The following is a 27,774-nucleotide window of genomic DNA, read 5'->3' as shown; positions in this document are numbered from 1 at the left end:
CTGGCCTTAGTCTACCCCCAAGCGCTTCAGATCAAGCTGCCCAACCGGGATATTCTGATAACCCTTCAAAGAACATTTTGTCTTATTCCCAGCCAAAGGAAGATTTAGCTGTCCTTCCCTAACTAATCAGCATCACCTCAGAGCCTCCTGAAGTCACAAGGATTCAAGATTCAAATTCCACAAGTACAAAATGACTTCTCTATGCTAAAATTGGCCTCTTCAGGTGGGAGCATTTTAAAATACCTAAGTCCATTGAACAGTATCCACTGACTTATTAGCCATGAAAACCTTAGTGTGAAGTTAGTTAGCAGATCTGACCTTCTCCAAGTCAGGAGGTGCTGGGAGGAGGGAAAACCTGGTGGAGGCAGCAGAGCTCAAAAATTGGGAAGAAGTTGATACTGAAGATATTGAAGGATATGTCCCATCCTTCAATGTTTCACTTAGGATTAGCTCAACCAAAGAGCCATTTACTTCCGACACTGGCAAATAAACAAGTATCCAGTCTCCTATCTAATTTCACTGGCCAGTAGAGCAAGTACCCAGAGGCACTTCCATTCGGCAGCTAGAACTCCTGAAGAGCGAACACATAATTCACATAAACCTACACTGGTCCTTCATTAACTCTTCTTAGGCTTCATTCAGAAAATACTGAGAATACTACTGAGTATGTACTACATTCCAGGGTCTGTGGGTGAACAAGCAAGGCAATATTTTTGCCCTCCAATTGGCTCACAGAGTGGTAGCGACCAATTAAGCAGATGATGTAAGAAGGGAGTATACACACACACACATATATACTATATATAATTTCAGCCCTCACTCCCCAAGATTGGGGGAACCCAAGTGCTGAGTGGGTCTTTGGGGAGCCAGGAGGCCTGGCCTGGGAGCTAGGTTTGCATGTAGTAAGTAGTAAGGAAAACTGAGGCAAGAAATCTCAGAAGTAACATCCAGAGGCAAAAAAGAAGTCAGAGAGTCCAACCAGGTTATCCGTTCAAAGGTGTTACAAAGAGTTTGAGCAGGATAAAGACCAAGGAGACAGTCAGGTGGGAGGTGGTCCCAAACTGAGACTTGAGAGGGAGCCTGCAGGCATCCCCAGAGCTGTGGGAACAGGGCCAGGTGCTTTGGGCAGAGCTACCTGAGTCTTGGCTGAGCCGGCGTGGGGACCAGATGCCAAGCAAACAGAGAGGAGGAAGGTCCTCATGCTTCTGGCATCACCTCCTCCGTGAGCCTACACAGCCCACCCATCCTCAGTAGTACCTAACAGAAGCTGGCTACAGTACCATAGAAAGAAAATAACTGTGTTTTTCAATCTGTCTTTGGACAGGGGACGTTCATTCGCATTCACTTTGGAGCCACAGGAAAGCTGGTGTCAGCGGACATTGAAACCTGTGAGTCCAAACACTCTATCTGGCACCTTGGATTTGGCCACAGAGGCATCTCCTGGGGACCCTAAAATCACATCGTTTTTTGTTATCTTAGATCTCTTAGAAAAATCCAGGGTGGCATTTCAGTTATCCCGTGAGAGAGGCTATCATATTTTTTACCAAATCATGTCAAACAAGAAGCCGGAACTTATGGGTAAGTTCCTTGGTTATCATTCTCATCTTCCAAATCGATCACATTGGAAAAAAACTCAGAGTCAGTTGTGCATAAGATGCTAAAGGGATCCTTCTGCTTCACAGACCTGCTTCTCATTTCAACCAACCCCTTTGACTTCCCCTTTGTGAGCCAAGGAGAGGGCACCGTGGCCAGTATTGATGACAGTGAGGAATTGTTGGCCACTGATGTAAGTATTTTGTGTGTTTATTTACTTAAGTAAGGAATTGTTGAATTTATGAACTGAGAGGTACCCATGATCTCAGGAGGAAGCTGGGATGCAGGGATGCTCAGTGATTAGACCCAAGAGCTCAGAGAATTAGTACAGATCACACCCCTCCCCCACTTGGTTCCATTTCAGAAGATTCCAGGAAATGGGAATACAGGAAGTTCTCCAAAATAGGCCTTCAGTTCCATTCTCCAGCTTTTTAGAGTAAATGTTTGCATGGATAAGGTCTTTAAAGTTTTTGTTGGAAGTTTTCAGGGTACAAAACCATCTACATGGTTCTTTTAAGAAAATCTAGACAATACAGAAAAGTCTAAAGCAGGAGAAAAACAGTCCCGCTCTGCAGCAGCCGTTCCATTCCTCCAGCTACCTGCCACCTCGGGCTCACAGTAGGCACCCACCTCCTCAACACACCTGTCAGGCCTCTGGCCTTTAGCTTTGGGGAGTATCTCCAGGGTCAATAACCATAATATTAACTAAGTGCGTTGAGCACTCACGCATGCTAGGAACTGAGAAAAGAGCTTTGCCTCAACAAAACCTCTCGGATCAGCACCACTGCTACCCCCGTTTCATAAAGGTAGAAGCTGAGTCTTAGAAAAAAACACACGATTTGCACGAAGACAGTTTGTAAACGACGGTCTGAACCCAGATCTGCCCAACCCCAGAACTTGCATTTTTAACTAAAATACACCATCTCAGTGCAATTAATCTCTACCCCTGCTGGCTCTGCCCTCACAGAAGCCGTAAAAGCTTTTGGAAAGCGGTCTGGCCCAACACCCCAGGGGCTCCTGCCCAGGGCCCAGCTCCCTGGCCTTCATTTTGTGACATTTCCAGGTGGTGCTAATTGTTTTAAGGCAAGGAGAAAATGTTCATGATCAAATAAACTTCATTTGACATTAGTCTGGCTATTATATATTCTTAACCAGCTTTCCGCAGTCTTTACCAACTGGGGAGGAGAGTTAGTGACTGATACAAGGCCTCCAGCCACCCTCCCCCACCCCCCGAAAGGCCCTCCTAAGGAATTCTAAAAGTCCCCGAAGTATCTCAGGTCCTCACCAGAGATCTCTGCCATCAGGGCCGCTGTTGTTCCTCCCCCCCACGGAGCTTCTCCAGGGTGATGGTTTATGGCCAGATGGAGGGGGATGGGTGCCTCCGAGTGACTGCATTCTCCAGAAGGCTCCCCCGCAGTCGCGCTCTCACCTGCTTCCTTTCAGCACTTAGCGAAAGAAAGTTCTTTCTCTATTTACCCGCAGCCGCCCGTTCCTAGGACACAGATATGCATCAGCTGGGATGGGATACGGATTCAGGGCCTCAGAATCTCTCCTCCCCTCTGTCAGCTCCTGGCGTGGACTCTCCCTCCCCCACAAGGGGGCGCCACCCCAAGAGTGCCTCACGCTTCAATACCATGGTCCGTCCCGCCAGCTTACCTGACACATCCAGACGTGTTTCAACTCCACCCCTGGGCATTGCTTAGGCTTGGGCTGCATTCCCTGCTACACAATCATATGTATACCCCAGAGAAGGATTTTCCAGTTTAAACCACTGTGGTAGAACAAGAGGTTATAAAACCAAATCAGCATCTGCTATAGGCTTTGAAGTGACCCAGCGCTGCTCCGGTCCCCTTTTTATCACATCCTCCCTGCAGGGAGGTCCCTCAGAACCTCAGTTCTTCACCTAGAAATTTGGAAAAATCTGCACGCCTATAAGGTTCTCATAGGGACTTAATGAGATAACATAGGGATGGTGCTGTCGACTTAAAACATATTCACAACCTAAAAGTTGAGAGTTATGTTTTATTTGGTGGGAAATTTTAGGGCTTCAAGCCCAGGAGGCAGCATCTCAAGTAACCCTGAGAGAACTGCTCTGAGGGGGCGAGGGGGGAGCCAGGTTATACAGAAGTTTTGCCACCAAGGGCAGGTAGTCTGAACATCAGAAGATTACTGTTAATGAAAGAAAACCAGCAATCCCAAGTTAAGGAATTTAGCACTTTTCTGTGTGTGGGAAGATGCAAGAGTCTGAGCTCACTGAAATCATTCCTTTGATATGCACCTCAGCCATCTGGGGCCAGTACCCCGTGTTTTCACATCCTGAGTTTCCTCAGGGCTCACCTGGGGAGTGGCTGCCGTCTGATGGCTGCTAGATGGCACGTATTCTCTCCTTCCTGAGTTTCCTCAGGGCTCACGGCTCTCGTTGGAGGGCTGCAATCGCTGATGACTGACATCCTTTGTTTACTGATATGGCAGGAAGTATTCCATTTCTCAGTGCCTACCCCCCTACCTAGCTCCTTTCTCATTTGAAAAACATCTTCCCTTCCAGTTCTAATAGTCTACGGTGCTATATTATCTCCATGCTGAACTACACTGTAATTCCTGGGTTGCGATGCAAGGTTCGCGAGCTCTGGTATAGTGCCCGTGAAAGTACATCCTCCCAGCATCACACAGTGTTTCCCAGTGTTCTCATCCAGAAAGCAGTGCCCACATCTATGCACAGTGGGAAAGGATTAAAATCAGATTATTCACATTTTCTTCCCATAATCTTCACCCACCCACACAAATATGTTCAATTAAGACATGGATTTTAAGCCCTAACTTGTCATACCCCACCTGTCATGCACTTACTGGGGTAAATGCTGTCTCACGTGCTATACAAAATGCCAGGGAAAAGCAGCATTTGGGTCCCTGAGGCCTGCTGTGACGGCTGTCCTTTTTTTCTAATTCCCAGAATGCCATTGACATCCTGGGCTTCAGCTCAGAGGAGAAAGCTGGGATCTACAAGCTCACAGGCGCCGTGATGCATTACGGGAACCTGAAATTCAAGCAGAAACAGCGGGAAGAGCAGGCAGAGCCAGACGGCACCGAAGGTACCACATCTGGGAAGGGGACAGAGGTTTGACTGTCCCCCTGCGTTCACACGTGGACTGGACCACAGGAGAGAAACTTTGTGTTCATCTCAAGAGCTGCTCTTGGAAAACCATGCAAACTGGATTTGGGTCGTCCAAAGCTTTTGGAACATGCGCTGGGGAAGTCCATTCACTTGGTCAAGGAATCATTTAGTGGAGATTCCTTAGAAAACGAGAGCATCACCTCGTAAGTGAATAATCGCTGTCCACTGTCTCTCACCATCAGTTTACCTGTTATTTTAGGGCGGACATTTATGAGAGGTTACGGTGAGTGAATTTCCCTTCCTTTCTGTGCTTACGTATCATTATTAATATCCAGAATATTGTCCTGATCACTGAGCCTAAAATAAGAACCTTGGTTAGGCAGCTATTAATTCAGGTGAATAAATTAATTAACCTAAATTAATTAATTAATTAGCTGCCAATTTAGGTGGCCGCTAAATTTCTCCCTCCTATCACTTTCTCTCCCGCCTCCTACATCTGTTGAACTGACCGTGAACCAAGGACTGGTGAACAAAGCTTCCTCCCCGTGACTCTCACCTGGATGACCTCACCACCTGCCTCTGCCTCATCCCAAAGAGGCCTGGAAACAGAGTAGAGGGCAGTGTAGGGGCTGACCGACGGCCAGACCCACCGCCATACACCCTGCATGCCTCGTGCCTCTAGTACTTCAGCTTACAAGCTCCCAGAGTAAAAGGCTGGTTCATCCCTAAGAATTCTACCTTTTGATAACATCCCCACACTGCCTGAATCAGCGCGTCTGGCACCCCAGATGATAAGAAGGAACAATAGCCAGGAATTAAAGGCCAGGAAAATATACATGACTTTATCAGTGTCCAGAAAGGCTCTCCTGATCAGGTTAGGTTTGTCCAGGATGGTCTCCCTTGTTATTAACTCAAAGTCAACTGATTGGTAACCTCGTCATGGGAGTGATATCTCATTACATTCACAGGTTCCACCCACACTCAAGTGAAGGGGATTATACAGGAAATGTACACCCACGGGTGCATTGTCCTCCCAATGGTGCATGCGAAGTAACGGGAGAAAAATTCAAAGTGTTCAGAGCAGGGAGCACTTCTGATTGGGGTAATCAGGGAAGGCTTCCTGGGGGAGGTGGGGACATTGACTTGGACTTTGAAAGATGGGTAGGAGTCTAAAAGGTGGGGGCGCAGGCAGTCGAAGCAGAAGAAATGATGAGCAAGGGGGTTAAGGAAGGGATGTGATGGGGACAGAGAAGCAGAGAGTGGTCCACTTTGGCTATAGAAGACTATATGTGTAGTGGATTTGTAAGAGATGGGAATTAAAAAGCGATTATGTTGGCATCGGTTTGGAAAGGGTTTGAGTGCCAGGATAAATGGTTTAGAATGTATGTGATAGGCACCAGAAGCCGCTGACGCTCCAAGCAGCAGCAGAGTATGTGTGACAGCCTGGAACTAATCTGTCTGTAGTCATGCTCACCCAGAGTGTGGAATGTGTAGGAAAACAATGTATCAGGCTCCTCAGCACAGGCGGACCATATGGATATGTGTCACGGCAAGGTCCCAGACCCTCTTCCAGCCCTGGCAGCCACGTGTTCAGTGTTTAGAAGCAGGAAGAGCCTGGCAAAGGGGAAAACGGTGGCTGTAACCGGGGCCTGAGCTCCTCTGGTGATGCTACCAACCCAAGTCAGTGTTTGCTGAGCGCTTACTGTATACCAGGACTGCTTCACAGCCGCCCAGTAACCTAAGTGCTGCCACTGTCCCCCAGCTGACAAATGGCAAGACTGAGGCATAAAGGAGCAAAGCCTAAATTTGAACCCAGGCTCTTTGCCACTTTACTATCCTACAGTCTTAGAAACCATAGAGATGCAAGCTATTTTTAAGGTGAAATGAGCAGGACTTAGATGCCTATCTCAACACTGCATGTCAGGGGTGAAAAAGAAGGATGTACCACCCCAAGCTTTCAAGTTTAAGTAACCAGAAGAATAATGGTAAATGGGCAAAGTAGGAAGAAGGGATGGTTTGAGCAAAGAGTAAAACACACAATTGGTCTCTTACTAAGTCCTTAACAAACACTGCACTGGATTTTTATTAACTTGGCTCCCGAACCAGCAATGAGGCGACGGTCCCAACCAAGGAGGAGCTCTCCTTGGGAAGCAGCATTTCTTCACCTTTTCTATGAGTTCAATGCAGGCAGCCCGGTCCATCCCACAGTCAACTGAACTCCTAGTGAACTATATGAAATTGCCCATATTCAACTGAGCTTGACCATCTCCAAATACTTGCAGGTGGGATGAAGGTTTCATACTTCTCTCTCAGCTATTAGCATGGCACCTTGCAGAAATTAAGAAGGTGCTTATTAACTTATATTAACTGTCCAGATGGTACTTCCTTTATTCATATACCACGTTGCTGTATTATCAGACTCCAACAATACTGCATAACAATATGTTTTTTAATGAAATTTAAATATCACTAAGTCAAGATCAACCTATTTCTAAAGATTGTATCTAGAAGGCAAAGTGAAAGTTCTTGAAAACCCAGGACCCTGGATTATGAGGTTGAAACTCCATTAGTCAAGTCCAGGCCTGGGGCGTGTAGGAAAACATAAAAACATCCAAAAGGATTATAGAAAATACTTCTAGGAGGACCCAGGGCCTAATTGGCTGTTTTAGCAGCTGCTGTCTGTGTGACACCATTTCTCCTCCTCCTTCAGTGGCTGACAGAGCTGGGTACCTGATGGGTCTGAATTCTGCAGAAATGCTGAAAGGCCTGTGCTGTCCAAGGGTGAAGGTTGGGAACGAATATGTCACTAAAGGGCAAAATGTCCAGCAGGTAATGGAGATGCTCTGAATTCGAATGGCTCACGTATTTTGCTATTTGAACCGCCATCCTAAAGTTCTTTCGGTTGCAGGAATCAGAAACACATATGAAACTGGCTTCAGCATGAAGGGGGAATTCATTCTTAGGCCTCAGGGGTAACTCAAGGAGTGCCTTGGGTGCCATGAGGGTCTGGAGCCAGGAAGTGAAGAACCCTCCAGAGCCAGGCAGCCTCTTTCCAGCTCCTTCTTGGGGCACCGTGGGCTGTCTTCTCTCTCCTGCTCTGCTGTGTTCTCACTAGGTGGGTAAGCTTTCTCCACCTCTCCTGCCCGTGGCCACCCCAGAACTCCCAAGTTTACATCTCCGTGGTTCCAGCCTCACCCTGAGACTGAGACCAGCATCCTTTGATCCCAATTCCAAATTCTCAGGAGAGACGTGCCGTTTAGCCCAACTTGGACCAAATGTCCACCTCTGGTTCAATTAGGTGTGGCCGGGGCTAGAGTCACGTGTTACAACCAAGGTTGGTAGAAAACGATCTTTGTAAATGGGATAGACCTCATGGAACCGAGCTGATGTCTCAACGTAGATTTAATATTAGACTGAAATATATGAAACTGCCAATCTCCAGCTGCTTTTGACTTTCAAGACGTGAACTTTGTGTGTTTCAACTTAATACAATCATAAAAACATTAATTTGAGGGTTGAGTGGATGTTCTTTTTTTCAAGGTGACCAATTCGGTGGGCGCTCTGGCCAAAGCCGTCTACGAGAAGATGTTCCTGTGGATGGTCACCCGCATCAACCAGCAGCTGGACACCAAGCAGCCCAGGCAGTTCTTCATCGGGGTCTTGGACATCGCTGGCTTTGAGATCTTTCATGTGAGTTGTTGGCATCAATGACAAGCCCCAAAGCACCCTTCCGCTTTGTGTCTGCTTTGCTGAGTCTCCGCTGGATTTTCCAAACTCACTCAAACTCTTTGCTATTCGAAATACCCAGTTCAACAGCCTGGAGCAGCTGTGCATCAACTTCACCAACGAGAAACTGCAACAGTTTTTCAACCACCACGTGTTCGTGCTGGAGCAGGAGGAGTACAAGAAGGAGGGCATCGAGTGGACGTTCATTGACTTCGGGATGGACCTGGCCGCCTGCATTGAGCTCATCGAGAAGGTAAAGAAACGCTGCTCTCCAGGGACAGCTCCACCTTGGTTGGACCACCACCTCTTTACTCTAACTCTTTTCTGCTAATAGATTGGCTCCCCTAAACCCACTCCCCCAGGCTCTGAGCCTTCGGATAGCTGACTTCCCTGTGCAGGAAGGGTAAATGTTTGGAAAGCACACAGAATCTGTTCAGACACTTAAAGAGGTGTGTGGGTGATTACGATCCAAGGACTCAGTTATCCCTGAGAATGTGCATGGAGCCCAGGGCTGACTGGGCACAAGGTCTGGGAGGGTCCCAAGTGCAGGAGCTTCTGTCCCCATCGGGCTGGCGTGTGTCACCCTATCAGTATGTGGATGTGTTCTCCAACCCGGAAGCTCTCAGAACCACCTACAATTGGGATTTTATGGAGGCTTCCTCATGTAGGCACGATCAATCATTAACTCCATTTCCAGCCCCTCGCCCCTCTCCCCTCTCTGGAGGATGCGGGCAGAGGACTGAAAATCCCAAGCTTCTAATCATGGCTTGGTCTTCCTGGTGACCAGCCCCCATCCAGGAGCGCACCCAGCGTCACCTCAATAGAACAAGAGATGCTCCTGGTACCCTTATCGCTAAGGAAAATTGCAAAGGCTTCAGAAGCTCTGTGCCAGGAACCAGGGACAGAGACCAATATACAATGTTTCTGTTACCTCACAATGAGCTACCTTTATATACATGCAATTTCATTCCATGCTCTTTTGTTCAACAAATACTAAATTAGCACCTACCATATGCCGAGCACTGTTCTGTCATCGCACCAAACAGACCAACAGCCTTGTTCTCACAGTGCTTACATCCCAGTGTTCCTAGTAACAGAGTGACAGCACCAAAGAAGTTGTCCTTGCCTCCTACAGATGATGGAGTCATTGGGATGTACTAGTAAATGCTGAGGATAGTCGGTTATCCTCCTTCCAGCCTATGGGCATCTTCTCCATCCTGGAAGAGGAGTGCATGTTCCCCAAGGCCACAGACACCTCCTTCAGGAACAAGCTGTATGACCAGCACTTGGGCAAGTCCAACAACTTCCAGAAGCCCAAGCCTGCCAAAGGCAAGGCTGAGGCCCACTTCTCCCTGGTGCACCATGCGGGCACCACGGACTACAACATTGCCGGCTGGCTGAACAAGAACAGGGACCCCCTGAACGAGACCGTGGTCGGGCTGTACCAGAAGTCTTCGCTGAAGCTGCTGTCCTTCCTTTCTTCCAACTATGCTGGTGCAGAAGCAGGTGAAATTTTTTTTTAATTCCCCCTGTGGAAACTCTGTGTAATTACTCGTAACTCATGAAGAACCAGTAGTTGGACATGAGCTTCAGGTTGAGCTTGGTTTATTTGTCTGTCTCTGATCTCTATTTTTCTTTCTCCTACTTCTATTCTTCCTCTTCCTTAAGAGATTAAGCTCTAACCATATGACCCAGCAATTCCACTCCTGGGTATATATCCAAAAAAACCAAAAACACTAATTGGAAAAGATACACGCACTCCGATATTCATAGCAGCATTATTTACAATTGCCAAGGTATGCAAGCAACCTAAGTGTCCATCACCAGATAAATGGATAAAGAAGATGTGATATATATATATATATATATAATGGAATATTACTCAGCCATAGAAAAGAATGAAATTTTACCATTTGCAGCAACATGGATGGACTTGGAGGGCATAATGCTAAATGAAATAAGTCAGACAGAGAAAGATAAATACTGTATGATATCACTTATATGTGGAATCTAAAAAATACAACCAACTGGTGAATAAGACAAATAAGAAGCAGACTCACAGATATAGAGAACAAACTAGTGGTTACCAGTGGGGAGAGGGAAGGGGGAGGGGCAATACAAGGGTGGGAGGGAAAAAGGGTTATTATGGGATTATATGAAATCATGTTGTGAAACTTGTGAAAATTGTAAAGCACTGTAGAATTTAAAGAAATTTTCATTCAATAAAAAATAAATTGAATTTTTAAGTCAAAAAAAATTTTTTTTAAAGAGATTGAGTTCTATGGAGGTGAACAGGGCCTCCCAGTGGACACAGTAGCCAATACCACATTCTTTAATAGTTTTTTTCTTACTGAGATATAATTCATATAGCATAAAATTCACCCTTTAAAAAATTCAGTGGTGGGACTTCCCTGGTGGCGCAGTGGTTAAGAATCCGTCTGCCAATGCAGGGGACACGGGTTTGAGCCCTGGTCCGGGAAGATCCCACATGCCGCGGAGCAACTAAGCCCCTGCGCCACAGCTACTGAGCCTGCGCTCTAGAGCCCGTGCTCTTCAAGGAGAGAAGCCACCACAATGACAAGCCCACGCACCACAATGAAGAGTAGCCCCCGCTCACCACAGCTAGAGAAAGCTCATGCACAGCAACGAAGGAAGACCCAACACAGCCAAAAACAAAATAAATAAATAAATTTATTAAAAAAAAATTCAGCTGTTTTTGGTATATTTATGGGTTGTGCAACCATTACCACTACGTAATTCCAGAACATTTTCATCACGCCAGTAACCCTTCAGCAGCCACTTTCCACCTGCCTCCTTCCCAGCTTGTGGCAGCTGCCAAACTACTTTCCGTCTCTATGAATTTGCCTATTCTGGATGTTTCATATAAGTGGAATCATACACTATATGGTCTTTTGTGTCTGGCTTCTTTCACTTAGCTTAACGTTCTTCAGGTGTCCATGTTGCAGCAAGTGTCAGCAATTCATTTCTTTTTATAGGTAAATAATATTCCACCGTGTGGATCTTACACAATTTTGTCTATCCACTCATCAGTTGATGGACCTTTACGTTTTCTCCACTTTTGGGTACTATGAATAATGCTGCTATGAACATTTTATAGAAGTTTCTATGTGGACATTGTTAATTCTTTTGGGTACATACCTAGGAATGGAACTACAGAATCCTACGGTAACTCTATGTTTAACTTTTTGAGGAACTTCCAGACCATTTTCCCAAATGGCTGCACAAGCCGGTATCACTTGTTAAGATTACCTATATATTTTTTAAGTAATTTCCAGAATAAGGTTTAAAAATTATGGACTATTTTAAACGCATTTATTTAACAAATTAATGCTTTTAATTCATGCAATATAATCATTCATTAGATAGTTTTTTACAATTAATGTCTAGTGTATTGGGCAGTATAACATAAAAATGGGCATAACTTTAAACTTGAATGATGAACACCATCTTCTTCAAATCTAATTAGGGCATCTCTGTAACTGTATTGCATAACCTCACTTAGCAATGATGCCAGGACTCTAAACATAAGCTCCTGTGTAGGCATGAACCTGGGGAAGTGGCTTTCCTGCCTCTCCTCCCCACCCAAACACATGGTCATGCTAGACCCTGGGGACAAAGAGGGTGGAGTGAGAGGAGGGTGGGGGAAATGAGACATGAAATTTCCCCAAGGGCTGAATCTTGATTACATATCAGAAGCTAAATCTGAAATTGAGCCATTCAGAAAAAGTAGACCCAATATCACCGATGCCACATTAAGCTGGGTTGTTCCTTCTAGACAAGAAAAAAATTGACTTGTAGAGTATTCTGAGAAACTTCAGTTGTATTACTTTCAGTTACTTCCTCATGAAGAGATAAACAGGGACTCAAGAATTTTTAAAAGGGACAGTCATGAAAGAAACCACATTCACCAAGAGGAACATCTCAGTCTTGCCAACTATTCAGTTGGATTTCATGTCTGATGTCTAAAGGAAAAGATTCTCCTTGGATACAGAGAGTCTAAATTATACTCCCAGTTGAATGCCACCCATATCCCACCCCACTCCGTTCCCACAGTGATAAAAATCAGTGTTCCCAAATCTGAGTAGTTTAGAGGAATTTTAAGAATCAGAATACGGAAATGAACAAACCAAAAAACCTCAGCTCTCCTATGTCAAAAGAAAACCAAACTTTCACTTCAGGGTTTGGAGGAAGCGGTTTAGAAAGGCCACCACTGACAAAACGGTGCACTGTTAGTGGAGATGTAAATTTGTGCAGCCACTACAGAAAACAGTATGGAGATTCCTTTAAAAATTAAAAATAGAACTACCATGTGATCCAGCAATTCCACTTCTGGGTATATACCCAAAGGAAATGAAATTACTATCCCAAAGAGATACCCCCACGTTCATTGTGGCATTATTTAGAATAGCCAAGACATGGAAACGATCTAAGTGTCCATTGATGGATAAATGGATAAAGAAAAGGTCATATATAATGGAATATTATTCAGCCATAGAAAAGAATGAAATCTTGCCATTGGCAACAGTGGACCTTGAGGGCGTTATGCTATGTGAAATAAGTCAGACACAGAAAGACAGATCCTGTATAATCTCACGTATATGTGGAATCTTAAAAAACCAAACTCATAGAAACAGAGATCAGATCTGTGGTTGCCAGAGGTGGCGGGTGAGAGGTGGGAGAATTGGGTGAAAGGGGTTAAAAGGTACAAACTTCCAATTATGACATAAATAAGTTCCGTGGTTGTTAAGTACAGCATGGTAACTGCAGTTAATTACACTGTGTTGTATATTTGAAAGTTGCTAAGAGAGTAGAGCTTAAAAGCTCTCATCACAAGGGCTTCCCTGGTGGCACAGTGGTTGAGAGTCTGCCTGCCAATGCAGGGGACACAGGTTAGAGCCCTGGTCTGGGAGGATCCCACATGCCGCGGAGCAACTGGGCCCGTGAGCCACAACTACTGAGCCTGCGCGTCTGGAGCCTGTGCTCCGCAACAAGACAGGCCGCGATAATGAGAGGCCTGCGCACCGCGATGAAGAGTGGCCCCCACTTGCCGCAACTAGAGAAAGCCCTCGCACAGAAACGAAGACCCAACACAGCCATAAATTAAAAAAAAAAAAAAAAAAAAAAGCTCTCATCACAAGAGAAAGAAACTGTAAGTGAAGGGATAGATGTTAAGTAGACTTAATGCTGTGATCATTTTGCAGTATATACATATATCAAATCATTATGTTGTACACCTTAAACATATACAGTGTTATATGTCAGTTACATCTCAATAAAACTGGTGGGGCAGGTGGGTAGGAAAGGCCACCACTGTGTCCTCAGGACTCACTGGACACACCCTCTTGTGTCTGTCTCCAGGCGACGCCAGGGTGAGCAAGAAGGGTGGGAAGAAGAAGGGCTCCTCTTTCCAGACCGTGTCCGCTGTGTTCAGGGTTTGTTTTTTGGCAACTTCCACATTCTGTTGTATTTCTGCCCAGCGCAACGGCGTTTGCTAAGGTTAATGTGCTTCTTCTGGTTTGTGTCTCAGGAAAATTTAAACAAATTGATGGCCAATTTAAGGAGCACTCATCCTCACTTTGTGCGATGTCTGATTCCCAATGAGACCAAGACTCCTGGTGAGTAAGGATCCATCAGAACAGGACTCCCTGAAATGTATGCAAAATTCTGTGGGTGTGGGTGTGGGTGCACACGTGAGTATGTACATGTGTCTGTGTGCACGTGCATGTGTGTTTCCCTGAGGACAGGATCATGATAGCCTTTATCACTTCTCAGTCTATGAAATAGGGCTGCCAGATTTAGCAAATTAAAACCACGAGACGCCCCATTAAATTCGAATTTCAGATGAGACAATGAAAAATTTCTTAGTATAAATATGACCCATGCAATATTTGGGATATACTTATACTAAAAAAAAAAAAAAGCATTTACTGTTTCTCTGAAATTCAAATTCAACTGGGCATCCCGGGCATATTTTATCTGGCATCCCTACTATGAAATTATATCCAAAGTATTATGTACATATATAGGTACATTAAATCCATACCTTTCATAAGATTCTTAAAAACCTTTCCCCCCAAAGTGAAGAGCCACTATATTTGGCAAATAATCAGCTTAGGTGTTCCATAATAAAAACAGCATCACTAACAACTGTTTTCTGAGCCTAATGCAGTCCCATTATTATGTTATCTCTACTGTTTACAGCAGTTCACTGCAAGATAAGCATAATCATCTCCATTTTATAAATGAGAAAACTGAGAGTCAGAGACCAGCTATATAGACATAGAACACCATGTGGTACAGTAGACCTTTGACCATCACCAATCCTGGATTCACAAATATGGCTGAGTTTCAGGGCCATTTGTCACAAAGGAAAGAACAAACCATCACACAGACTGTGGCTACGAGGCAGCTCTCTCACCAGCCAAGCTGTTGAATCCCAAAGGCTGGGCTTCTGGCATCAAGGTCCTGCTTCAGCAATGTTACAGGAGAGCAGAGGAATTAGATGATCAAGGAAAGGATCCCAGCTCCACCTATTACTGCCCAAGGGACCGCAGCTGAGTCCTTTAGCCTTCTGGTCTATAAAAGGAGGATTAAAATGGCATTTTCTTTATGCATTCACTTAGTTATTAATTCATTTATTTATTGAGTGAGCGCTTACAAAGTGTTGACTCATTTTGTAAATATTAACTCATTTAACCTGCCTTAGAGGGCTGTTGTGAGAATTAAGTAAGCCAGTACACGTAAAGCATTTGAAACAGGTCCCACCACAAGAACAAAAAAAATTGTAACTATGTATGTTGACGGAGGTTAACCAGACTTATTGTGGTGATCATCTCAAAATATATACAAATATCGAATCAATATGTTGTACAGCTGAAACTAGTAAAATGTTATATGCCAATTACACCTCAATTTTTTTTTTCACACACACACACTGTATTTTATTTTTACAAGAGATAAATAGACTGACACCAAGCATTGTACATGGATGACCACAACAAAAGCAACAATGATTGCAATTACCAAACATGAAACACACTCATACTATGTCATAATATTGACATTCAGTCCAGTAATCCTCCACTGTAACAGCTCCTTTACTTTGCAGTGAAAATTGATTTGTACATTCTTTGCCTCTGAGTCCTTGTGGGATTTTTTTTTTTTAATTCAAACAGAAAGTCACAAAAATTATACTCATCCTCATCAGTTCACTCAGTCCCATGTAATTAAGTTTTTTTTTATCTTGATCTTTTGTTAGCACTTTTATGAGTTCATCAGTTTTTCATTAGAGTTCTGAAAATGCTTATTCATTCAGTTCAGCAGTACAGTCAGTTACCAGAAGCCTGTACTTGTCAGAGTCTTTTCCATGAATTTCTTGAAGATGAAACCCTTTTATAGGAACATATTTGCAAAAGCATCAGAGTACACCCAGAACTGTCTGTAAATGACGAAAGACTTAAAAATGACCACGGTTAAAGATCTGATGAAAGTTCATAATAATGCAGTTGACAAGAAAATTAGTTATTTCTGAGATATACATTTTAAAGTAATAACTAGGATTATGACTTATAACATTATACCAGAACATATAAGATTTTTAGAAATTTCATGTACTGTCTGAAACATTTATATTAACATATTTCCATACAAATAACCCAATGAAAGTTTAGTGTTAGTTGTTTTGTTTGTTTCTTTTTTTATACTGCAGGTTCTTATTAGGCATCAATTTTATACACATCAGTGTATACATGTCAATCCCAACCGCCCAATTCAGCACACCACCATCCCCACCCCACCGCAGTTTTCCCCCCTTGGTGTCCATATGTCCGTTCTCTACATCTGTATCTCAACTTCTGCCCTGCAAACCGGCTCATCTGTACCATTTTTCTAGGTTCCACATACATGCATTAATATACGATATTTGTTTTTCTCTTTCTGACTTACTTCACTCTGTATGACAGTCTCTAGATCCATCCACGCCTCAACAAATGACTCAATTTCGGTCCTTTTCATGGCTGAGTAATATTCCATTGTATATATGTACCACAACTTCTTTATCCATTCGTCTGTTGATGGGCATTTAGGTTGCTTCCATGACCTGGCTATTGTAAATAGTGCTGCAATGAACATTCGGGTGCATGTGTCTTTTTGAATTACGGTTTTCTCTGGGTATATGCCCAGTAGTGGGATTGCTGGGTCATATGGTAATTCTAATTTTAGTTTTTTAAGGAACCTCCATATTGTTCTCCATAGTGGCTGTGTCAATTTACATTCCCACCAACAGTGCAAGAGGGTTCCCTTTTCTCCACACCCTCTCCAGCATTTGTTGTTTGTAGATTTTCTGATGATGCCCATTCTAACTGGTGTGAGGTGATACCTCGTTGTAGTTTTGATTTGCATTTCTCTAATAATTAGTGATGTTCAGCATCTTTTCATGTGCTTCGTGGCCGTCTGTATGTCTTCTTTGGAGAAATGTCTATTTAGGTCTTCTGCCCATTTTTGGATTGGGGTGTTTGTTTCTTTAATATTGAGCCGAATGAGCTGTTTATATATTTTGGAGATTAATCCTTTGTCCGTTGATTCGTTTGCAAATATTTTCTCCCATTCTGAGGGTTGTCTTTTCGTCTTGTTTATGGTTTCCTTTGCTGTGCAAAAGCTTTGAAGTTTCATTAGGTCCCATTTGTTTATTTTTGTTTTTATTTCCATTACTCTAGGAGGTGGATCAAAAAAGATCTTGCTGTGATTTATGTCAAAGGGTGTTCTTCCTATGTTTTCCTCTTAGAGTTTTATAGTGTCCATTCTCACATTTAGGTTTCTAATCCATTTTGAGTTTATTTTTGTGTATGGTGTTAGGGAGTGTTCTAATTTCATTCTTTTACATGTAGCTGTCCAGTTTTCCCAGCACCACTTATTGAAGAGACTGTCTTTTCTCCATTGTATATCTTTGCCTCCTTTGTCATAGATTAGTTGACCATAGGCGCGTGGGTTTATCTCTGGGCTTTCTATCTTGTTCCATTGATCTATGTTTCTGTTTTTGTGCCAGCACCATATTGTCTTGATTACTGTAGCTTTGTAGTAGAGTCTGAAGTCAGGGAGTCTGATTCCTCCAGCTCCGTTTTTTTCCCTCAAGACTGCTTTGGCTATTCGGGGTCTTTTGTGTCTCCATACAAATTTTAAGATGATTTGTTCTAGCTCCGTAAAAAATGCCATTGGTAATTTGATAGGGATTGCATTGAATCTGTAGATTGCTTTGGGTGGTATAGTCATTTTCACAATGTTGATTCTTCCAATCCAAGAACATGGTATATCTCTCCATCTGTTGCTATCATCTTTGATTTCTTTCATCAGTGTCTTATAGTTTTCTGCATACAGGTCTTTTGTCTCCCTAGGTAGGTTTATTCCTAGGTATTTTATTCTTTTTGTTGCAGTGGTAAATGGGAGTGTTTCCATAATTTCTCTTTCAGATTTTTCATCATTAGTGTATAGGAATGCAAGAGATTTCTGTGCATTAATTTTGTATCCTGCAACGTTACCATATTCATTAATTAGCTCTAGCAGTTTTCTGGTGGCAGTTTTAGGATTCTCTATGTATAGTATCATGTCATCCGCAAACAGTGACAGTTTTACTTCTTCTTTTCCAATTTGTATTCCTTTTATTTCTTTTTCTTCTCTGATTGCCGTGGTTAGGACTTCCAGAACTATGTTGAATAATAGTGGTGAGAGTGGACATCCTTCTCTCGTTCCTGATCTTAGAGGAAATGCTTTCAGTTTTTCACCGTTGAGAATGATGTTTGCTGTGGGTTTGTCATATATGGCCTTTATTATGTTGAGGTAGGTTCCCTCTGTGCCCACTTTCTGGAGAGTTTTTATCATAAATGGGTGTTGAATTTTGTCAAAAGCTTTTTCTGCATCTATTGAGATGATCATATGGTTTTTATTCTTCAATTTGTTAATATGGTGTATCACATTGATTGATTTGCGTATATTGAAGAATCCTTGCATCCCTGGGATAAATCCCACTTGATCGTGGTGTATGATCCTTTTAATGTGTTGTTGGATTCTGTTTGCTAGTATTTTGTTGAGGATTTTTGCATCTATATTCATCAGTGATATTGGTCTGTAATTTTCTTTTTTTTGTAGTGTCTTTGTCTGGTTTTGGTATCAGGGTGATGGTGGCCTCATAGAATGAGTTTGGGAGTGTTCCTTCCTCTGCAATTTTTTGGAAGAGTTTGAGAAGGATAGGTGTTAGCTCTTCTCTAAATGTTTGATAGAATTCACCTGTGAAGCCATCTGGTCCTGGACTTTTGTTTGTTGGAAGATTTTTAATCACAGTTTCAATTTCATTACTTGTGATTGGTCTGTTTATATTTTCCGTTTCTTCCTGGTTCAGTCTTGGAAGGTTATACCTTTCTAAGAATTTGTCCATTTCTTCCAGGTTGTCCGTTTTATTGGCATAAAGTTGCTTGTAGTAGTCTCTTAGAATGCTTTGTATTTTTGCGGTGTCTGTTGTAACTTCTCCTTTTTCATTTCTGATTTTATTGATTTGAGTCCTCTCCCTCTTTTTCTTGATGAGTCTGGCTAATGGCTTATCAATTTTGTTTATCTTCTCAAAGAACCAGCTTTTAGTTTCATTGATTTTTGCTATTGTTTCCTTCATTTCTTTTTCATTTATTTCTGATCTGATCTTTATGATTTCTTTCCTTCTGCTAGCTTTGGGGTTTTTTTGTTCTTCTTTCGCTAATTGCTTTAGGTGCAAGGTTAGGTTGTTTATTCGAGATGTTTCCTGTTTCTTGATGTAGGCTTGTATAGCTATAAACTTCCCTCTTAGAACTGCTTTTGCTGCATCCCATAGGTTTTGGGTCGTCGTGTTTTCATTGTCATTTGTCTCTAGGTATTTCTTGATTTCCTCTTTGATTTCTTCAGTGATCTCTTGGTTATTTAGTAGCGTATTGTTTAGCCTCCATGTGTTTGTCTTTTTTACGTTTTTTTCCCTGTAATTCCTTTCTAATCTCATAGCGTTGTGGTCAGAAAAGATGCTTGATATGATTTCAATTTTCTTAAATTTACTGAGGCTTCATTTGTGACCCAAGATGTGATCTATCCTGGAGAATGTTCCGTGTGCACTTGAGAAGAACGTGTAATCTGCTGTTTTTGGATGGAATGTCCTATAAATATCAATTAAATCTATCTGGTCTATTGTGTCATTTAAAGCTTCTGTTTCCTTATTTATTTTCATTTTGGATGATCTGTCCATTGGTGTAAGTGAGGTGTTGTTAAAGTCCCCCACTATTATTGTGTTACTGTCAATTTCCTCTTTTGTAGCTGTTAGCAGTTGCCTTATGTATTGAGGTGCTCCTATGTTGGGTGCATGTCTATTTATAATTGTTGTATCTTCTTTTTTTTTTTTTAACTTTTTTTTTTAAAATTAATTATTTATTTATTTATTTATTTATTTTTGGCTGTGTTGGGTCTTCGTTTCTGTGCGAGGGCTTTCTCCAGTTGCGGCAAGCGGGGGCCACTCTTCATCGCGGTGCGCGGGCCTCTCACTGTTGCGGCCTCTCTTGTTGCGGAGCACAGGCTCCAGACGCGCAGGCTCAGTAATTGTGGCTCACGGGCTTAGTTGCTCCGTGGCATGTGGGATCTTCCCGGACCAGGGCCCGAACCCGTGTCCCCTGCATTGGCAGGCAGATTCTCAACCACTGCGCCACCAGGGAAGCCCTGTATCTTCTTCTTGGATTGCTCCCTTGATCAATATGTAGTGTCCTTCCTTGTCTCTTGTAACATTCTTTAAAGTCTATTTTATCTGATATGAGTATAGCTACTCCAGCTTTCTTTTGATTTCCATTTGCATGGAATATCTTTTTCCATCCCCTCACTTTCAGTCTGTATGTGTCCCTAGGTCTAAAGTGGGTCTCTTGTAGACAGCATATATATGGGTCTTGTTTTTGTATCCATCCAGCAAGCCTGTGTCTTTTGGTTGGAGCATTTAGTCCATTCATGTTTAAGGTAATTATCGATATGTATGTTCCTATGACCATTTTCTTAATTGTTTTGGGTTTGTTTTTGTAGGTCCTTTTCTTCTCTTGTGTTTCCCACTTAGAGAAGTTCCTTTACCATTTGTTGTAGAGCTGGTTTGATGGTGCTGAATTCTCTTAGCTTTTGCTTGTCTGTAACGCTTTTGATTTCTCCATCCAATCTAAATGAGATCCTTGCCAGGTAGAGTAATCTTGGTTGTAGGTTCTTCCCTTTCATCACTTTAAGTATATCATGCCACTCCCTTCTGGCTTGTAGAGTTTCTGCTGAGAAATCAGCTGTTAACCTTATGGGAGTTCCCTTGTATGTTATTTGTCGTTTTTCCCTTGCTGCTTTCAATAATTTTTCTTTGTCTTTAATTTTTGCCACTTTGATTACTATGTGTCTCGGCTTGTTTCTCCTTGGGTTTATCCTGTATGGGACTCTCTGCGCTTCCTGGACTTGGGTGGCTATTTCCTTTCCCATGTTAGGGAAGTTTTCGACTATAATCTCTTCAGATATTTTCTCTGGTCCTTTCTCTCTCTCTTCTCCTTCTGGGACCCCTATAATGTGAATGTTGTTGCGTTTAATGTTGTCCCAGAGGTCTCGTAGGCTGTCTTCATTCCTTTTCATTCTTTTTTCTTTAGTCTGTTCCGCAGCAGTGAATTCCACCATTCTGTCTTCCAGGGCACTTATCCGTTCTTCTGCCTCAGTTATTCTGCTATTGATTCCTTCTAGTGTAGTTTTCATTTCAGTTATTGTATTGGCCATCTCTGTTTGTTTGTTCTTTAATTCTTCTAGGTCTTTGTTAATCATTTCTTGCATCTTCTCAATCTTTGCCTCCATTCTTATTCCGAGGTCCTGGATCATCTTCTCTATCATTATTCTGAATTCTTTTTCTGGAAGGTTGCCTGTCTCCACTTCATTTAGTTGTTTTTCTGGGGTTTTTTTCTTGTTCCTTCATCTGGTATATAGCTCTCTGCCTTTTCATCTTGTCAATCTTTCTGTAACTGTGGTTTTTGGTCCACAGGCTGCAGGATTGTAGTTTTTCTTGCTTCTGCTGTCTGCACTCTGGTGGTTGAGGCTACCTAAGAGGCTTGATGGGAGGCTCTGGTGGTGGGTAGAGCTGACTGTTGCTGTGGCATCAGAGCTCCGTAAAACTTTAATCCACTTGACTGTTGATGGGTGGGGCTGGGTTCCCTCCCTGTTGGTTGTTTTGCCTGAGGCAACCCAACACTGGAGCCTACCTGGGCTCTTTGGTGGGGCTAATGGCAGACTCTGGGAGGGCTCACGCCAAGGAGTACTTCCCAGAACCTCCGCTGCCATTGTCCTTGTCCCCACGGTGAAACAGAGCCAGCCCCCGCCTCTGCAGGAGACCCTCCAACACTAGCAGGTACATCTGGTTCAGTCTCCCCCGGGGTCACTGCTCCTTCCCCTGGGTCCCAATGCGCACACTCTTCCGTGTGCACCCTCCAAGAGTGGGGTCTCTGTTTCCCCCAGTCCTGTCGAAGTCCTGCAATCAATTCCTACTAGGCTTCAAAGTCTGATTCTCTATGAATTCCTCCTCCCGTTGCTGGACCCCCAGGTTGGGAAGCCTGACGTGGGGCTCAGAACCTTCACTCCAGTGGGTGGACTTCCATGGAATAAGTGTTCGCCAGTCTCTGAGTCACCCACCCAGCAGTTATGGGTTTTGATTTTACTCTGATTGCGCCCCTCCTACCGTCTCACTGTGGCTTCTCCTCTGTCCTTCGACGTAGGGTATCCTTCTTGGTGAAGTCCAGTGTCTTCCTGTCGATGATTGTCCAGCAGCCAGTTGTGATTCTGGTGCTCTCGCAAGAGGGAGTGAGAGCACGTCCTTCTACTCTGCCATCTTGGTTAATCCCTCACACCTCAATGTTTTTTAAATGCTGGTAGATAGCACTACAACAATAGTTGTAGGTGAATTTAAATAAACTCTGTCAGTTCATGATTAATGAGGTAGACCAAAATATGTAAGAGTGCATGCAATATAATAAATTATATGGTCAGTCTGATCAATAGATCTCAAACACAATACTCTCATGATAGAGAAGACTTCTTTGTGTATTCCCATGAAACTCTTACAACTGATTATTTATTAGGCTACCAAGGAACTAATAAAATAAAATAAAACAAAAGAAAATAGGGCCAAACACATTGTGAACACTCAGTAAATGTTGGCTGTCAATTATAGTAATAATAATATGACTATTATTATCATAAGAATAATAATAATTATGAGAAGCATTTCTAGATGGAGACAACCATTCCATCTTCATCACGGTCAAGGGCCATGAACAGGGCAAAGATTAATATTTTGGTTTTTAGTCCTATGGTTATGGGGTGCTAGAGTCTCCCCAAGGCATTGAGATTATTTCTACTGTGAGACTGTAGGCGGGGTCCAGCCTCCATCCCCATCCCTCTGGAAAGGAACTGGCCTCAAACCTTCCCACTCAAGTCTGGGCGTGTTGGGGTGTCTCATCGTGCCCAGATAACCAAAGGAAACAAGGAAAAAGCCAAACATGCCCCGGGCCATTCTCTCCCCAGGCGTGATGGACCACCACTTGGTCCTGCACCAGCTGCGCTATAACGGGGTCCTGGAGGGCATCCGGATTTTCAGGAAAGGGTTCCCCAGCCGGATCCTCTATGTTGACTTCAAACAGCGGTAGGTCACCTGTCTTTGCAGCTCTCTCCTTTTGAGGGTACCTTTTGCATTCCCCACAGGCACTCCTGGAGCTGGGTGTTTGGTGAGCTCACAAGCCTCCCAGGGTTTCCCTGGGATTCTTGACTTTTTTTTTTTAATAACCTTAGTGAGATCTTTTATTTATTCATTTTTTTGGTTATGATTTTTTTTAAGTAAATTATAATTACATTTTTTTTTATTTTTATTTTTTATTTATTTATGGCTGTTGGGTCTTTGTTTCTGTGCGAGGGCTTCCTCCAGCCGCGGCAAGTGGGGGCCACTCTTCATCGTGGTGCGTGGGCCTCTCACTATCGCGGCCTCTCTTGTTGAGGAGCACAGGCTCCAGACACACAGGCTCAGCAATCGTGGCTCACGGGCCCAGTCGCTCTGCGGCATGCGGGATCCCCCGGGATCCCCCCAGACCAGGGCTCGAACCCGCATCCCCTGCATTGGCAGGCAGACTCTCAACCACTGCACCACCAGCGAAGCCCCGGTTATGATTTTTTTTAACTTTTTATTTTATATTGGAGCATGGGTGATTAACAATGTTGTGTTAGTTTCAGGTGTACAGCAAAGTGATTCAGTTATACATGTATCTATTTTTTTTTCAAATTCTTTTCCTGTTTAGGCTGTTTCATAATATTGAGCAGAGTTCCCTGTGCTATACAGTAGGTCCTTGTTGGTTATCTGTTTTATATACAGCAGTGTGTACATGTCAATCCCAAACTCCCTAACTATCCCTGCCCATTCCCGACCCTAACCTGGGATTCTTTTGCTGGGGAGATGACCCTATGCAGAGGGCTGGGCTGGCCCCAAGTGATTCCAAGGTCAGCTCCCAGACCACTCTGGAGAAGGAGAAGAGTGAGATGAAGATGGAGACTGATGACCTGGCCAGTAACATCGAGACCATCTCCAAGTCAAAGGTACCTGATGCTTCTGCAAACGCTACGCAGTACATCCACCTGCCCGGTGGGCGTGTGTAGTTCACTGCCTCCAACTCACTGCATGTTCCAAACAGAAACCCTCTCCCACTCCCACCTACTCCTCGTTCCCCAAATTCATTCAAGTCACCCAAACCCTGATCCAAAGATCTGCTACCACTCAAGGTCTTATCACCCATACAGTCTTTCCCGAAAGCTTCCAATCCGTCTGGCATTTTCTAGAACTAAACTCGTGGATGGATTGCACCAAGGAGCCTTGCTGGGCCCACCACCTTCTTAGCCCACAATATTAGTCCCGGGGAGGCAGAGCCAGTGTGACATTATGCATGACATCAGGGGTGGATCCAGGTTTTGTGGCGCTTGAAGCACATAAAATTCAGGAGAGGAGGGCCTCTTTAAGAAAAATGTACACAACATTATGAATACAAAATGAAGCATGAAAGTAAATATTTACTTAGAATGAGAAAAATAAGCCACAAATTACTGGTGCTTTGGAGACTCAGGTCATGGTCTTCTGAGAACTCTTCTGGCCATGTGCCGGAAATGCCTACCTAGAAATATATTCTTGTTTGCACCCAGCTTCCCATCCTCATCTAGAACCTTCTGCATTATCTGGGGCCCATGCAAAAGAGGGCCCTGAAGCTTAAACTTCACCCACCTCTGCATGTAACTTCCAAGGAAAGGCTTCCTCAGACAGCAACTTGTGCTCCTGAATTCAAGAGCTACCCTCATTCCTGGGTGCTCGAGGCTGCACTTGGGCGGCTCAGCTGGGCTGGAAAAAGCAGTGACCCCAGATGAGGGGCCGTGGGCCTCCTGCAGAGGGTTGCCCAAAAGGTCCGGGTGTCTGTGGAGAAAAGAAACAGGAGATTTGGATCAGAGAATTAAAGTGGCCTCCATGGTACCCCTTGCTGTCCTTGTTTAGGGTCTGGGTTCACACTGCCCATGATTTCTCTTAATTTCTTCCCCACTCCCTGACTGCAACTCCTTTTTCTCTCTTTCTGATTTCCCCATTTTTCTGCCCTTCTTGGGTTTTGTCTCCCTCTAAGAAGTTGTGTTTATATTCTCTCTCTCTCTCTCTCTCCCTCTCGCCAAGCCAGGCCAGGTTGCTGAGTTACAAGAAACCCCAGGATCACCCACATGCTGTGCCTATCAACAGCACCTCTTTACAACCTCCCTGTCACCACCACTGCTGTCTGCTTTCCGTTTTCAATTTTTAAATACAGTGCCAGAGGCACTTTATATTGCTTTATATGTTTAAAGTTGGTGTAGCCTTTGATCTTTCTCCTTGTGAGTCAACATCCCTTGTCCAACTCCCCTGATTTAATTATTTCATGTTCATATGTCTTCTTCTCAAAGATACCCTAAGCTCCTTGAGGGTTTCCTTTGAATCTAATATCCCTTCCTCTCCTGCTGCCATATCACACTTGGAAGTCTAAAGACGAATACATGCTTGATGTATTTATTTTATGTTATATGAGGTGAGAGGAGGAAGGAAGAGGTCTACAACATATATGAGGTTTTTAAACAAACTTCAAAAAAAATACAGGCCACCTGGAGGCTGTGGGGTGAATCCCCCCATGCCATCTCCTTTTTAATAATTAAATAAAATGCTCAACACCATCACCTGAATATATTGCTTGCACACAGGCATATCAGAAGGTAATATTATTCACATCAGTAAAATTACTATACTGTAAGAAGATCCCATGGTTCCTTTGAGTGTCATCTTCTCAAAGGTTTGTTTACAAACCAGTAAATACTTATCTATCAAAAGCTGATGTTCCAAGATATTGGTGATTAAGCAGCAATCACACATAAAAATAAAGAAAACCTGAAATGACCAATTTTTTAAACTGACCTTTATGTGTTCTGTATTTTTATTCTTATTTTACCTAATGAGAAGCTAAACTGTCGAACGTTCAATACTGGGCACCAGGGACCCATTCTTCCCATTCATGTGGGCTTTTTCTTTTCTTTTCAAAGAGTAATGTGGAAAGAATGTGCCGGACTGTGGAAGACCAATTTAATGAAATCAAGGCCAAGGATGACCAACAGACACAGTTAATCCATGATCTGAACATGCAGAAGGCGAGGCTGCAGACCCAAAATGGTGAGGATGGGCAGGGCCCAGTGGTCCCACTGGGCCGTGGGAGAGGGTGGTCCAAACTCTGACGCGGGGCCATATCTGTTTGCCAGGGGAGCGGAGCCACCGAGTGGAAGAGAAGAAGGCTGTGATTTCACAGCTAACCAAAAGCTAGCAGGCCCTCACCCGGCAGCTGGAGGAGCTTAAGAGGCAGCGAGAAGAAGAAACCAAGGTAAGGATGGTTGCCTCTGTTTAGGAAGGCAGAGTCAGGTAGAACCTGAGAAGTCACAAGGCCGACTGGGGGCACTGCTGCATCATGAAGTCTGATGCTCCTCCTCTCTTCCTTGGAGTAGAAGGAACCTGTTCTTGGAGGTTACAGGACCTTGGCATTGGATCTCCTTCTTCAGAGCTAGAAAACTCTCCCAGGGTGCTCCATCCCCAGAGCTCCTCTCTTCCCCACTGGAGGGGCTGATAAACTCCCCTCCCCAGCCAGGGGTATCCCCTCCCCATCACTGTACTAGCTTGGGCATCTCTGCCTCTGTGCATTCTTTCACTCTGCCCAGCAATTCATCCCAGCCCCTTAAAATGCCCTCCTCTTTCTCCTTCATCACTCTTTGTGTATCACCAGCTACAACACCCACAGTTAAGCCCCCCTCCTCCAAAAGACCACATTTGGAGCACCCTTGGGACATTTGCATAAACATGAACACCATTATCACCCTCTTGACATCAATATCAAGATATTTATGTTTATAATTCATGTCTTCCCACTAATCTGTAAACTTCTAAAGGGCAAGAATTATTTTTCCCCACTGTCACGGTAAACAGTAAGTACAGCACACAGAACAGTGCACACAGTAGGTGCTTAGTAAATGCTGTTGATGGGTGTTTGAGCACTAGAATAGGAATCCAGAAGTCCGCAAAACTGCATGAGTGTAATTCTGAGGTTACCATGTGCCAGCTAAAACTTACAGGGCAGTCTCTTGGAATTCCACCACATTCCATCTGCCCCTTCCAAAAAAGAAGTGCTATATTTGTCTCCCATCTTCCTATTATAGGGTAGGGGTATTTGGTAGACTGGGTGGAGGCAGGGGGAGTGGAGAGAACCAGAACCTGAGAAGGTCCATTACAGGAGCAAGGCTGTCCTCTGGCCAGGATGCAGCTAAGCTTTCCTTCCTGGGCAAAATTTTGTTGTTTACTTGTGTCTTTAAAAGGATAAAAATGTATGAGTTATTGCACTGGGTTGACCAGAAAGTATTTTGTGACCATTATAATGAGAGCTACATTGTCTTCCCGACCAGGTGGGAGTGAGTGATGGAGGCCTCTGGGCATGTCCCTCTCCTGCTTGGGAAGAGGTGGCAGAGCTGTGGAAACGGCATAGCTCATGTCAGAGTTCCCGGGTGGGGACACAGCCCACTGGTGACACCAAAAGATGCTTTTGGGGTTTTCATGGTCACAGTACTCCATAACACTGCATTAAGTAGTGAGAAAATTATTCCCTTTCCAATTCTACTTCAATTCTTCTGATTAAATAAGGAAAAGGTCTAACTTTGGATACCATCTCTCTAACACTGGTGTATCTTCC

At 43.7% G+C, this 27,774-nt stretch overlaps 1 long non-coding RNA gene and 1 pseudogene across 2 annotated transcripts in view; one reads left to right on the top strand and one right to left on the bottom strand.

The window, feature by feature from the left end:
• LOC309618878 overlaps positions 1-27,774 on the bottom strand; it is a 272,744-nt gene that overhangs the window by 161,436 nt on the left and 83,534 nt on the right. The window contains exon 10 of the long non-coding RNA XR_014238655.1: positions 24,765-24,950. This is a non-coding gene — a long non-coding RNA (uncharacterized lncRNA). The remainder of the gene's footprint in view (positions 1-24,764; positions 24,951-27,774) is intronic.
• The window catches only part of LOC309618227 (myosin-13-like), a 51,813-nt pseudogene that overhangs the window by 10,005 nt on the left and 14,034 nt on the right, over positions 1-27,774 (top strand). Inside the window, exons 7-20 of the transcript XR_014249855.1 lie at positions 1,325-1,388; positions 1,480-1,578; positions 1,683-1,786; positions 4,544-4,682; positions 7,416-7,534; positions 8,246-8,395; positions 8,514-8,684; positions 9,628-9,937; positions 13,811-13,884; positions 13,980-14,067; positions 23,030-23,147; positions 23,902-24,088; positions 26,090-26,216; positions 26,303-26,421. The product of XR_014249855.1 is annotated as a myosin-13-like (transcript). The remainder of the gene's footprint in view (positions 1-1,324; positions 1,389-1,479; positions 1,579-1,682; positions 1,787-4,543; positions 4,683-7,415; positions 7,535-8,245; positions 8,396-8,513; positions 8,685-9,627; positions 9,938-13,810; positions 13,885-13,979; positions 14,068-23,029; positions 23,148-23,901; positions 24,089-26,089; positions 26,217-26,302; positions 26,422-27,774) is intronic.

The sequence above is a fragment of the Balaenoptera borealis genome, assembly GCF_965194805.1.
Source record: "Balaenoptera borealis genome assembly, chromosome: 20".
Classification (NCBI taxonomy): Eukaryota; Metazoa; Chordata; class Mammalia; order Artiodactyla; family Balaenopteridae; genus Balaenoptera; species Balaenoptera borealis.
This window is presented reverse-complemented; position numbering and strand designations above follow the sequence as displayed.